Source organism: Hyperolius riggenbachi, chromosome 2, assembly GCF_040937935.1.
Source record: "Hyperolius riggenbachi isolate aHypRig1 chromosome 2, aHypRig1.pri, whole genome shotgun sequence".
Classification (NCBI taxonomy): Eukaryota; Metazoa; Chordata; class Amphibia; order Anura; family Hyperoliidae; genus Hyperolius; species Hyperolius riggenbachi.
Window position 1 is genome coordinate 359357474 of NC_090647.1, and position 12967 is coordinate 359370440.

At 43.8% G+C, this 12967-nt stretch overlaps 1 protein-coding gene across 2 annotated transcripts in view; it reads left to right on the forward strand.

Moving 5' to 3' along the window:
• The first annotated feature begins 1339 nt into the window (after window positions 1-1339).
• Window positions 1340-12967, forward strand: part of NRAS (NRAS proto-oncogene, GTPase) — a 59565-nt gene continuing 47937 nt past the window's right edge. Inside the window, exon 1 of one of the 2 annotated variants that reach the window (XM_068269691.1) lies at window positions 1340-1427. The gene's annotated coding sequence lies outside the window, so the exon portion shown is untranslated. Of the gene's footprint in view, window positions 1428-7118; window positions 7227-12967 lie in introns of those variants that run through there. The other variant, XM_068269690.1, reaches the window with a different exon arrangement.

Consider the following 12967-nt stretch of genomic DNA (forward strand, 5'->3'; position numbering starts at 1 on the left):
ATCATCCAGCAGGGAGCTGGTTGAAGCCCCAGGTAAGTGAAATTCTTGTATTAATTTTCAGTTAAAGGACAACTGAAGTGGGAGGGATATGGGGGCTGCCATATTTTTATATCCTTTTAAGCAAAAGTTGCCTGCCTGTCCTGCTGATCCTCTGCCGATAATACTTTTAGCCATAGCCCCCGAACAAGCATGCAGCAGATCTTGTACGATCTGACAACGCCAGAAACTGATTAGCTGCATGCTTGTTTCTGCATATCCCTCTCAATTTAATTGTCCTTTAACCACCCTGGCGTTCTATTAAGATCGCCAGGGCGGCTGCGGGAGGTTTTTTTTTTAAATAAAAAAAAAACTATTTCATGCAGCCAACTGAAAGTTGGCTGCATGAAAGCCCACTAGAGGGCGCTCCGGAGGCGTTCTTCTGATCGCCTCCGGCGGCCAGAAGTAACACGGAAAGCCGCACTGAGCGGCCTTCCGTGTTTTGCTTACTTCGTCGCCATGGCGACGAGCGGAGTGACGTCATGGACGTCAGCCGACGTCCTGAGGTCAGCCGCCTCCGATCCAGCCCTTAGCGCTGGCCGGAACTATTTGTTCCGGCTGCGCAGGGCTCAGGCGGCTGGGGGGACCCTCTTTCGCCGCTGCTCGCGGCGAATCGCCGCAGAGCGGCGGCGATCAGGTAGCACACGCGGCTGGTAAAGTGCTGGCTGCGTGTGCTGCTTTTTATTTCAGCAAAATCGGCCCAGCAGGGCCTGAGCGGCACCCTCTGGCGGTAATGGACGAGCTGAGCTCGTCCATACCGCTAAGGTGGTTAAGGTTCCCTTTACTACAATACACTAGTTATAAATTACCCAGCAAACTCATGGTGAACCAGAACTCCTAGGAATGTGGTTTACCATGGGCTTGCTGGGTAATCTGTAACTCTGGGTGCTTCAAGTCCTACCCCATAGAGCCACGTTTAAGAGAACCTGAACTCAAAATTTAGTCAAAATCAACATAAATGCATGCTTACCTCCCGTGTAGTCTACTCATCAATCTTTCTCCTCTCGTGTGTCCTGTTTGTCCACTGTGATCAATGGAATTTGCCGCCCTCCATTTTGAAAATGGCCATTACCCCATAACAGCTTACTGGTGAGCACACTGTTAAACTGTAATATCGCCCACTTGAACCATAAGAAAACATGGATATTACCTTGCACTTTCAGTTGTAATTGACAGCAGTTGATATATAACTGACAGCAACTGGTTTATTTCAGTACTGACAAAATATTGTCGGAACTGGTAGGGATCACTGTAAGAAGAAAATGGTGATCTTGTGAGGGGAACTGACAATCGGGGCCTGTTTCCACTACACGCAGGAAACAGGCCCATAGGCATTCATCGGAGTCAGTTTTTCTGCATCCAATATGCGTGTAGTAGAAACAGGCCCTTAGGTAAGTATGTAATATTCATTTGCAGCTACATCATGTGTTGTTTTTTTTTTTATTTTACTAAGTTTAGATTCCCAGAGTAGAGAAGCCAGAGACACGGAAGGCTGTTAGCAGTTAGGAGAGAGCAGATAACAATCAGCCCCCATCACTACCTTCGCATAATGACGCAGGTCAGCTGTGTACAAGTGTTAGGAGCTCTTTTTTTTTTTTTTTTAACACAAGCTGTATGGAGAAAATTATGCTGTCCCAATTAAACAATGCTTGGGATAATAGAACCGCATAATTTTCACCATACTTCTTTTCCATGGACTGTTGATAGGCAGTGAAATGCCTCTCAGAATTGCTCACGGCTGTCTGTTAACTGCTCACTGCAGCCTGGCAACTGCTTGCTGAGCACACAGTCTGGGGAAAATAGCCCTTAAAGTGAACCTCCGGACTAAAAATCGACTCAGCAGCACTGAAAAGGCCTGGCGTTTCTTTAACAGTTTCACAGCATCAGAACTTTGTTTCTCTTTTACAAGCCTTATTTTTAGCTGCACAGAAGAAAACTGCCCGGGCTTTTTCCCCCTGATGCTGTGCAAAGCATGATGGGATTTCTGATAAAGTTGTTCTAGTTCTGCTGTTTTGGTGCAATTTTTTTTTTTTACATTTTGAATTTGACATTTGAAGCCTAGCGTGCTCAGCTGGGAGGGGTAATCAGGACACAGGACAGTTGGAACTGTGTCGCCTGCTCCTTGTCACCTCCTTTCAACCAAAAAGATGGCTGCCCCCATGACAAAGATGGCAGCCCCCATTCATCACAAACATTTGCCTGTTCTTTTAAAATAGGGTGGGTAAGAGATTATATTACCTATCTATTCTAATTAACATAACTAATGTAACTTGATGACAGTATGTTTGTTTAGGCTGAAGTTCCCCTTTAAAGGGGACTCCAGTGAAAATAATGGAATAAAAAAAGCTTCTTTTTTACAATAATTATGTATAAATGATTTAGTCAGTGTTTGCCCGTTGTAAATTTTTTAAATCCCTGATTTACATTGACATTTATGACATGGTGACATTTTTACTGCTGGCAGGTGATGTAGCTGCTGCTTGCTGTTTTGGCAGTTGTAAACAGCTATTTCCTACAATGCAACAAGGTTCAAAGACCGGAAACTGCCAGGAGTACCATGGTCCTCATTTTCTTGTGGGAGGGGTTTAACCACAATATCAGCCATACAGCCCCCCTGATGATCCATTTGTGTAAAGGTATAGATTTCTCATGTAAAAGGGGGAATCAGCTACTGATTGGGATGAAGTTCAATTCTTGGTCATGGTTTCTCTTTAAAAGACCTCTTTTCCATGGGCAGTTGATAGGCAGTGAAATGCCTCTCGCACTCATAACTGCTAGCTGAGCACACAGTTCATCTGCCTGTGGAAAAGAGGCCCACGGGCAGTTGACCTGTGTGCTCAGCAAGCAGTTATGAGTGCGAGAGGCATTTCACTGCCTATCAACTGCCTGTGGAAAAGAAGCCTAATCCATGCTATGCACTGATGACCCAATTCAAAACAGGCTGTATGCATGTTTGATTATTGTGACTCTGTACAATTGACAAGCTGACATATCACCTATTCAGTAAGGAGTTTCTTGGGCAAGTCTCCTTAACACTGCTACTGCCTACTGAGTGCGCTCTAGTGGCTGCCTCGCAAGTGCTTTGAGTCCGACAGAAGAAAGGCGCTATACAAATACTGCAATTATTATTATCATTGCACTTCAGTGGTTCTCGAGGTGTGGCTAGCTTACAGGGACAAAGGATTATTTGCATATTCAGCTGTGATGCATTGTGTGACTCATATGCTAATTCCAATCTGAATGATCACAAATCCCTTCTGTTTTAGGAAGGCAAACTTTTGATTTACGATACACTGACACATTAAGCCTGATACACACATCCAACTTTGATTGGATAATGATTGGTCAATTTTGCCACTTACATGTAGGGATGATCAGATATGCAAATTCTTCTGGGTTGATGCAAATGTATGAAAAATTGTATGCAAATATATGCAGCTTAAAAAAATTGGACCAATCCATTTAAATCCAAGTTTAAATTGATAGGTTCATTTTCAAACTGCATACATTTGCATTAAAATGTGCGTAATTTTGGAAGAATTTGCATCTCATTTATCATCTCTACTTCCATGTAGTATAAGAGCTTGCCTACTTCAAAGTATTTAATATCTGTTGTTCATACTACATTGAGGTGCAAAATTGGTCACTGGTTGACCAATCAAAATTGCATGTGTGCAGTGGTGTAGCTAAGGAGCTATGGGCCTCGGTGCAAGTTTTACATTGGGCCTCCCTAAGTTCTCTATATATAACAATTGATGTGGCTCACCCAAAACCTGCCAAGGAGGTGCAAGATGCGGAAAGGGAATAGTTTAATGATTGCTATTATTCAAAGCATCAATAGAAGTGATTACCAATGCAGGAGCAATAAAGAGCCAATCCTGCAGTTGAGGGGGGGCCATAAGGGCACCAGTGTGGTCAAAACATCAGCACCCCTTATTACTATGCCACTGCATGCACACACCAGACCACACACCATACAATTTTTTTTTATATCTTTTCAATTCAAGAATTGCAATCAATTTTTCTTACATTTAAAAAATCTGAAAACATGTACCACACATGTTCAGTTTTTACACGATTCTGAAAAAAAATTGATCAGAAAAATCTAACACTCTCGATCTTTTATCGAATAAAAATGGGAAATGTGATCAGATTTCTTGAGCGAATGAAAAAAAAAAGCTTCTGATTTTTAGGAACAACCAATTGTATTTATCGAATTGGTGTAAAATTGGATTCTGTAATTGTATGGTGTGCACGATACAATAAAATGATCTGCTTTATGGCAATTTGATAAATATGATCGGATTTCCTGAAAGATCGAAAGTTTTTTCCATTCGACTGAAAAATCCGATTAGATTTCTTGCTTTCTTTTTTTTATTATTTTTATCTTTCCGGAATGCTGGAAATTTTTCCTAAACTTTTCTAAAGATTATATGGTGTGTTTGTCAATTTATTAATATACACACCCTAGCAATTTTCTCTGCATGTCCAAAAAAATTTTTTATAATTGGGGAAAAATTTAACGTGTGGTACATTGGTCATACTTTTGAAATGTTACAATTAGTCAGAAAAATTGATTGCAACTCTTGAACAGATATTTAAAAAATTGTATGGTGTGTGGGCTACCTTTAGACTGAAGGGTCTTTTGAGGAAGGACAATGGTGGCTGACAAAATAAGTCGTAACATCTTCCATACTTATCGTACATAATTAAAATCCTATGCCGTTTGAGTGTTTTTATTGACTACTTTTGTGTACTCTGCACAAGCCTGATTCGATTACTTCTGTATGACCGAGTAGCCTTATTGGTTGATTAAACTTATATCTATTTATTTTTTTGACTACCTTCGTTTAACTTGATAGCTCAACCTAGAGACAATATTTTTCCCATACCTCCCATTTTTTTGAGATGAGAAAGAGGGACACTTAAGCCACTCCCCTGATCCTGCCCTGCCCTGCCCCTAGTCACACATACCATAAAGATTTCATAAGAAAAATGTTTTATAATTCAAACCACACTGGGCCTTTCTATCCTGTTTTATTTTCCTTCATATTAACATTTTAAAATTAGTAATATATCAATTTAACCTCCCTAGGACTACCTCACGTCAATGGGCGTAGCCGCCACAGGACTGCTGACGCGGATTGGCTTCAAGTCCTGGGGCTGCAGTTTGCAGGAGATCGCGCACAGGCTGCGCGCACATCTCCTGCTCGGGGGTCGGAGCTCCGCCCCGCCTTCAGCCTCTGTACTCGCCGTCTATTTACATGTACAGCGCTGTGATCAGCAGCAGCGCTTTACTGGGGATAGCTGTGGGCTGTTCCCCTGGGGCACTTGTTAGCGATCAGCTCTCATAGGCAGAAGCCTCTGACAGCCGATCATGATTGGCTGGCTGGGGGGAGGGAGGGTTTAATAAAAAAAAAAATGGAAATCACTCGTGTACTGTGTCATGCGGCCCTGCAGCTTGGCCTTAAAGCTGCAGTGGCCAATTATGAAAAAAATAGCCTGGTTTTTAGTGGGGTTTACCACTGTGGTCCTCAAGTGGTTAAAAGATGTGAATAAAGTTTAGAGTCAAACACATTTTTTAGTAGAGAAATAAATATATTTACATAGAAAGAGGGACTTACTCCTAAAAGAGGGACAAATGAGGAGGAAAGAGGGACTAAGTCCTGAAAGAGGGACAAATGAGGAGGAAAGAGGGACAGGGCTCCCAAAGAGGGACAGTTGGGAGTAGTGTTGTCCGGATCATGAACGATTCGGATCTTTGATCCGAACTTCTTTTGTGAGTTGAATCATCCGAATCACCAAAATGAATGATTTGGATCAAAAAGGGGGTGGAGCCAGGAGTGGCACACACCCTCTCAGTGGACAGCGGGGTCCTGGAAGCAGAGCAGAGATGGATCGCTCTGTTGGAGGGGAGCCAGCCTTGCAGGGACAAGTAGATGAGAGAGAGGGGACATCTGTGCCACTGCCAGATATGTGTAGAGCACACATACTGGCTATAATGTGCTGCTCGTTTTAGGCTGTCTGTTCCGTAGTTGTGCATAGTGAACAAATGGGAAACTTTTGGCTCAGAAGCACAGCTCAGTAACTTTGTAAACAGTGTGCTGGGCTAGGACAGGGCAGGCACGGTGATTGCAGTGCAATATGATCCTCCTGTACTCTGCTCTAAACAGCTGCACTTAGTTCACATCACAAACGCAGATGGCCATGCGTATGAACGCACGCCATCCGCGTTCGTGTGCGTTGCGTGGCTGATCCCATCACTGAAAAGTGAATGGGACAGCCACGCGTTTTTACAAAAAATGCGTGTAGCATGCTTTCCCGGACCGCACAGGTCCGGAACGCATGCAGTGTGAACATCAGACAGTGCGCTCTATGCACTGTCTGATGCCGTGCGTGTCTGCCCCCTGCAAGCGTTTCCAAAACGCAGCGGGAAACGCGTGCAGTGTGAACGGGGCCTTAACTTCTCCCTAAATTTATAATGCGTGTTGGAGGTGAAAACAGGACACATTGGGGTGGGGAATGCTTTCTTTCACTGTGAGAGGTTTGCATTCAAAGTATACAGATGAACATATAGGCGAAATATTTTTAAAGAATATGATTGCAACATGTGGGTAATGTGTGCAAAAAACATTTCTGCTCTCTCCTCACCCCTCTTCGTCCACTTCCTCCCTTCTCTGTCCACTCCCTGCCCTCTGTCCATCTTCTCCACTTCTCTGTCTGTCCACTCCCTGCCCGTCCATTGCCTCCCCTTCTCTGTCTGTCCACTCCCTGCCCGTCCATCCCCTCCCCTTCTCTGTTCACTGCAGGGAAAGTCCTGTCCTGCTAGACATTTCACCCCCGAATGCTTCCCTAGTAAAAATGATTCGCGATTCGGATCAAACATCCGGATCTTTTCAATGATCCGATTCGAATCATCCGAATCATTGAAAAGATCCGAACTTATTGCTGATCAGGGAGGCTGCACATGTAAGCTGGGCTTGTAGGGTAAAAAACAGCTCACGAGGATGAGGTGTGGTTAGTTACAGGCGGGCAGAGGCCGGGGAGTTCTCGCGAGTTCCGGCGTGACGTCCTGTTGTATGCGGAAGCGGCAGTCAGTAGGAGGGCAGCAGGCTGGGTGCGTCCGAGCTGGGATAGCGGGGCAGCGCTGTATGGACCCAGAGGGCAGACGTAGCTGCGAGGCGCGGAGAGTAAGTGCTATCGCAGTGTTACCTACATGTGTATGTGCAGCACAGGCTCCATCCCTTAGCGCTCCCTCTACATTCACACGTGTGTGCAGTTGTAGTAATATTCATGTGCATTCCTATCCCATCCCTGTCTTTATGCTATAAATGTGCTGCCACATACAAGTGCGTCTTCTGTCAGCGCTGCGTTCAGTTTAGCTTATCATGCTGAGCTTTGGCGATCAGGCATGTTTTGATTTGCTGTGTTATGTTTCAGCAAAGCAATGGTGGTAAAACAATTTGAACAAGTAAATGTTGATCTCGACTATCTGATAATTGAATGGAAAGAAATTGTAGTGTTGGAACATAACAAACATACCTATGCATAGTGTAAGTGAGCATATATGAAGTATGCTGATTTAAGGCTGTGCATTAGGGGCTCATTTACATGAAAAATGTTGGCGTTCACTGCTTGTGACTGCTACCATGAAACTGCAAGGCTTTTGTGTTTAGTATGGGCAGTGCTGTACACATTATTTTATTATTTTATAAAGTGCCAATGTATTAAGCAGCACAGCACAATAAATAACTGTGATGGATGTACAAGGAGAAAAACTGGGGGAGGTGAACATGAAAAGATGAGTCTTGAGTGCTTGTTAGAAGTAATTAAAGGTAGGTGCAAGTCTGTCAGCTGGTTAGAGTGTGTTCCAGAGAGTGGGGGCAGTCCTAGAGAAGTCTTGCAATTGCGTTTGGGATTGATAAGTGTGTGTTGTAAACATGCAGGTTATTGGAGAGGGCAGGCCCAGTATGTGCCTGTGCTTTGAAGTTGATCCTGAAGGAGACAGGGAACCAGTGTAATGATTAACAAAGGGGAGTTGCGGAGGCGTTGCAATAGGAGTTGATCAGTCTGGCTGCTGCATTTATTACCGATTGAAGGGGGCAATGCGGTTTAGAGGGAGGCCTGACAAAATGGAATTTTAATAGTCGAGGCTGGGAACGACAAGGGCATGGATAAAGAGTTTGGTTGTGTCAGAACAGAAAGGGGCAGGTCCTGTAGATTTTGAGGAGGTGGAAGTTGCGGATTGGGTAATACGTTAACTGTGGGGTATAAAGGAGAGAGCCGAATCCAGAGTGACACCTAGATAGTGGGTTTGGGGGATAGAGAGTATGGTAGTGTTGTCGATCATGATATGCATATTTGGGACTGCAGCTGTGCGGGGTGGGAATATCGGAAGCTTCCTCCAGCCCCCTTCAGGCTAATCCAGTCGCTGTCCTTCATCACCTATATCTTCCGCTATGAGTCCCGGTAATTCAGCGCTGCGAAATATGTTGGCGCTTTATAAATACAATAAATAAATAAATCAACCAGTCAGTGCAGTCCGGCCAGGTGCCACTCCTACAGCCAGGAGCATTCTGCACCGGCACAATAGTGCTGCGCAGGTGTAATACACTCCCAGCGGCGGAGTGTGTGCATGCGCACTACGCCCGACTGGCTCAAGTACCTGGACTCATAGCAGAAGATTCATGTGGCGCAGGAGGGCAGCAAGGTACTGATTAGCCTGAAGAGGGCTGGAGGAAGCCCCAGGTAGGTATAAAACTTTAGTTTCATCTGTCTCAGGTTTACTTTGTTACACAGTAGTACAAGACTCTACATATGCACTCCCCACAGAGCTGCAGGGAATCCACTGAGAATGTTGTGCACATTGAACATAGAGGTGTCTATCACCCATAAACCTGGTTCAGATTGTATATGAAGAATGTGTAATAGAGGAAGAATCCCCTCATTCCCCTGCAGAGTACCTGCACATAACTTACATGTACCCACGGTTACATTGCCTAGGGCCTGATAGATGTTCTTTGTTCCTGTCTGTACCTTCTACAAGTACTCTTACTAAGGACTAGTTTTAGTCTATAACTAAAAGTATTAGAGGCAGAAAATCAGCCAGGTAACTGGTATTGTTTAAAAGCGAATAAATATGGCAGCCTCCATATCCCTCTCACCTCAGTTGTATTTTAAAATTCCTAAGCGTTGGCAGTTAAGAGATGCATTTCATGTTACATACTTTCAATCAACAAAATTGTAATATACAAATTAGAGGAGTCGGAGTAGGTGGAATCATAACCTGAGGAGTCGGTGGATTTTTGTACCGACTTCACTGCCCTGATCACAACCCTTCGTGCTGTAGAGGGTGCTGTGATTGAAGAACTGTTCTCTTTGAGGTTTCTTGCTGGGTCCACTAAACTAGACTACTGCTGAATAGCCATGCTGCATTGGGTCCCCGGCTTGGATACCAGTTAGAGCACAATCTGCATGGAGTTTATTTGTTCTCCCTATTACTGTGTGGGTTTCCTCTGGCACTTCAGTTTTCGACCCACAACCCAAAAACATACGGATACATACATTAATTATCTTGCATCTATTATTGACCCTTGACTTGACTTCGATGGTCCTATGACTATTCTAGGGATGAGCCCTTCTGCGGAACAGTTATTGCTAAGGCTGTATACTCTGTAAAGCACTGAGGAAGATGTCAGCACTATATAAATACTAATTAACAATTCTATCAGTTGAGCAGTCCATAGGTTTGAGCCATGCTCGGTTCTCCCCTGAAACATATTGGGCATGATTCGCAAAGCTTTTTCACCTGTTTTCCTCTATTTTCACCTTATCTATGTTAGTTTTTTTAGCTCCCAAGATGAAAAATATGATGTAAGAAAAGTAATATTAATTAGGCCTGAACTCTTTTAGGTAAAAATTGAATCAAGCTATTTCTGTCCAAAATCGTGATTTCAATTCACGACTTTTATCAAATCCAAGCTTTGTTCCCCCTCCCAGAAAATCTTTATCAGACATGCTGGAAAATATCAATCAAAATACTGGCTAGTGTTCCGAGTAAATGCCCTTTTGATATCCAATTGCTGAAATGGGATCAGGAATTTTAAAAATTGCGTACGTGCATAGACTAGCTTTCTTTTAAATCCAATCGATCTCAGAGCTAATTATCGATCTGAACACTCGCTGAAATATGATCGGAGGTGAAAAAGGACATAGAGGGCGAATAGGAACGAGCTGCTGCCCCTCCTGTCTTTGCCCACACAGGCTGCAGTCTGCACCGATTCCTCTTGCACTTTCTTCTAATCGAGGCTCCAAGCGGAGGATGTGACGCTTTGTGCTCCATACACCGGAGCTCAGGCGCCATCTAGTGGGCGAGACTAATATGAGCATTCCACATGCTGAATGGGATCGGAACTTATTGTAGGAGGGGGCAGGGCCCTGAAGTGGAGGAGGAGGCCGGTGGCAGTGTAGGTACCAGCGGCACTGGTGAAAACCGCCGCAAAACTGCTACATTGACAATCTGAAGGTCGCCTTGGGCCTTATCACGATTTTCGGTTAAAAATTAAAAATCGTTCAGCCCTAATTGAAATGAAGTTAATCAGGATCAACACACTCTGAGTGATTATTTTGCTTGTAAATGTGCTGAAAGGTTATTTTTATCAATTAAATAAGTCATGTATAACAAGTTTTGTGCATAGAGCCCATTGTAGCAAGGGGGGATGAAGCTGTAGGTCGGAGGTCAAAAAGTAGGCATGGCCAGTAGTGTGTAGTGCCTCATGAGACCTATTTAACTAAACCTGATAAGGGGGAGGCTAAATTTTTTTTTTTTTTTTTCTTTTTTTTTTTTTTTTTTTACTTACCTAGGGCTTCCGAGCGCCCTGTAGTTTGTCAGGTACTGCAAATTTGCTGTTTTCAGCTGCACGGCTCATTGATCGGGTTCCCATGGCCAGGAGTGTTCTGAGCGTTTACAGTTGCAAGTCTGTATGAACTGCACATGCTCAGAATGCTCACCGCTTCAGAAGTGCGATCGAGGAGGCGCACGGCCGGTATAGCACATGCGCAGTAGCCAACAACTCAGTCAGTCATGGACTTTTTAACAGGGGTCACAGCAGCGGAGTGAACCCAGTGGATACTGAGGGAGCTGATGGGCCCAGGTAAATAAAAATCCTCTTGTTCCGCTTGTCTCAGGTACACAGTGTCAAAGTTCCATAGCCCATATTTCTTCTTCACTGTGCTTTAGTACTATTCAAAGTATAAGACTATACTGTAACGGAGGTGCCAAAGTAGTATAAAAGCAGTTAAAAACTGTTTAAAAAAGCGGAGGTAATATTGGGCTTACCTCCTCCAAGAAGACACCAAAAATCGTTGGTAGATAACACAACAATTTATTTCTTAAATACTCCACAATTTACAATGTTTCGCAGGTCCAACCCCACTTCATCAGGCAGCGATAGATGCAAAAACAAGCTGGGTCTATATCTGGGCTAACACCCAGCTTGTTCCTATCGCTCCAAGCTCACCGATGTCTCCTCCGCCACAGCTCAATCACTCTATCTCTATAACGGCAGAGCCGTGTGAGCCGGTCAGGAGCCGATGTCATTGGCTATGTCTGTCAATGTAAGCAACTCCCATTGGCTTACATTGATCACACGGTCAGGAGCCAATGAAAGCGGCTCCTGATCGTCTCACAGGAACTCTGCTGTCTATAGGATGTCAGAGGTTTCCGGCGTGCGACATGGACAGTGGTTGCGGCAGGTATATGCGGCGATTCGTCGGTATTACGCCACTTCTTGTACCAGCGGTCTTTGGTCCTTAAGGGGGCCGAGACTACTGATACTTAAGTGATTAAAGCTTGTTTTTTTTTAAAGATAGTTTATATGGATGCAGAATGTGACTGCTGTTGCACAAACTAATTCAGTACCCTTTTAGTAATCTCCACTGTATTGTGGTATGACCCAGGCAAGGTTTGAAAACTTTTGCTGTAGACTCCCTAACACTGCTACTGCCTATAGAGCACGTCCTAGTGGCTGTAGCTCTGGTGCTATGAGTCCGCCAGGATAAAATTGGGATATAAATGTTAGTTTTCTTTTGTGTATAGTAGACACAGGTTGAATCAGCTATCTCGTATAAAAACTTTTTCTGGAGGGGATAGTTGAAACTTTCTGGCTAGCATTTTGTACTCTTTGAGGGCTCCTTTCCACTAGGAAACGCAATCATGTTTTTTGCCAATTTACACTGTCATGATTCAGCCATGATCCATCGGGTGTACAATGTGATTGCGTTGTTATGTACAAGAAAAAAAAAGTGCCGAATCATGGTAGGTTCAATTGCTATGCCATTTTCCTGTGCTCCTATGCAAAGTATAGGAGCTGAATCGCAGACAAAATGCAGCAGGACGATTGTTATGCTCAGGAAGAAATTATGCTGAAAGCAGATCGCAGTTTCTATACACTTTTTGGTACCTAGCATTTTGTGACCCGTTTCGGTATCAGACTAATCAGGCAAACCACAGTAACCTACAGTCCCTATTACCTGTATCTCCACATCTCATTAGAGGGAGCTGGTGGAGTGCAGACATACTGAGGCGCACAGCTAGCTTGGAGGCTGAAGCAGACTCAGAGGCTCGGGGCACTGCTTCATAGGATACTACGGGACAGGTTGGATTGTCCTGTCTATTCAAAAAGTGTACGGTGTGGCTGGATAAGGTTTTTTGCAGAGGTACAAATAGATTATGTAAGGAAGTTTAAAAATTTTCCACAGAGGATTCAAATGAATTAATTCAGAATTCTTCATTTAGAAACCGTTTTAGAGCCTTTATCTATACAAGATGCAATGTATGCAAAACAGAGGATTTCCCCATAAAGGATTTCCGGTCCATTAGTCCATGATAGATTTAATGGAATAAGAATGGAAGGGGCCCTATAAAAAATAA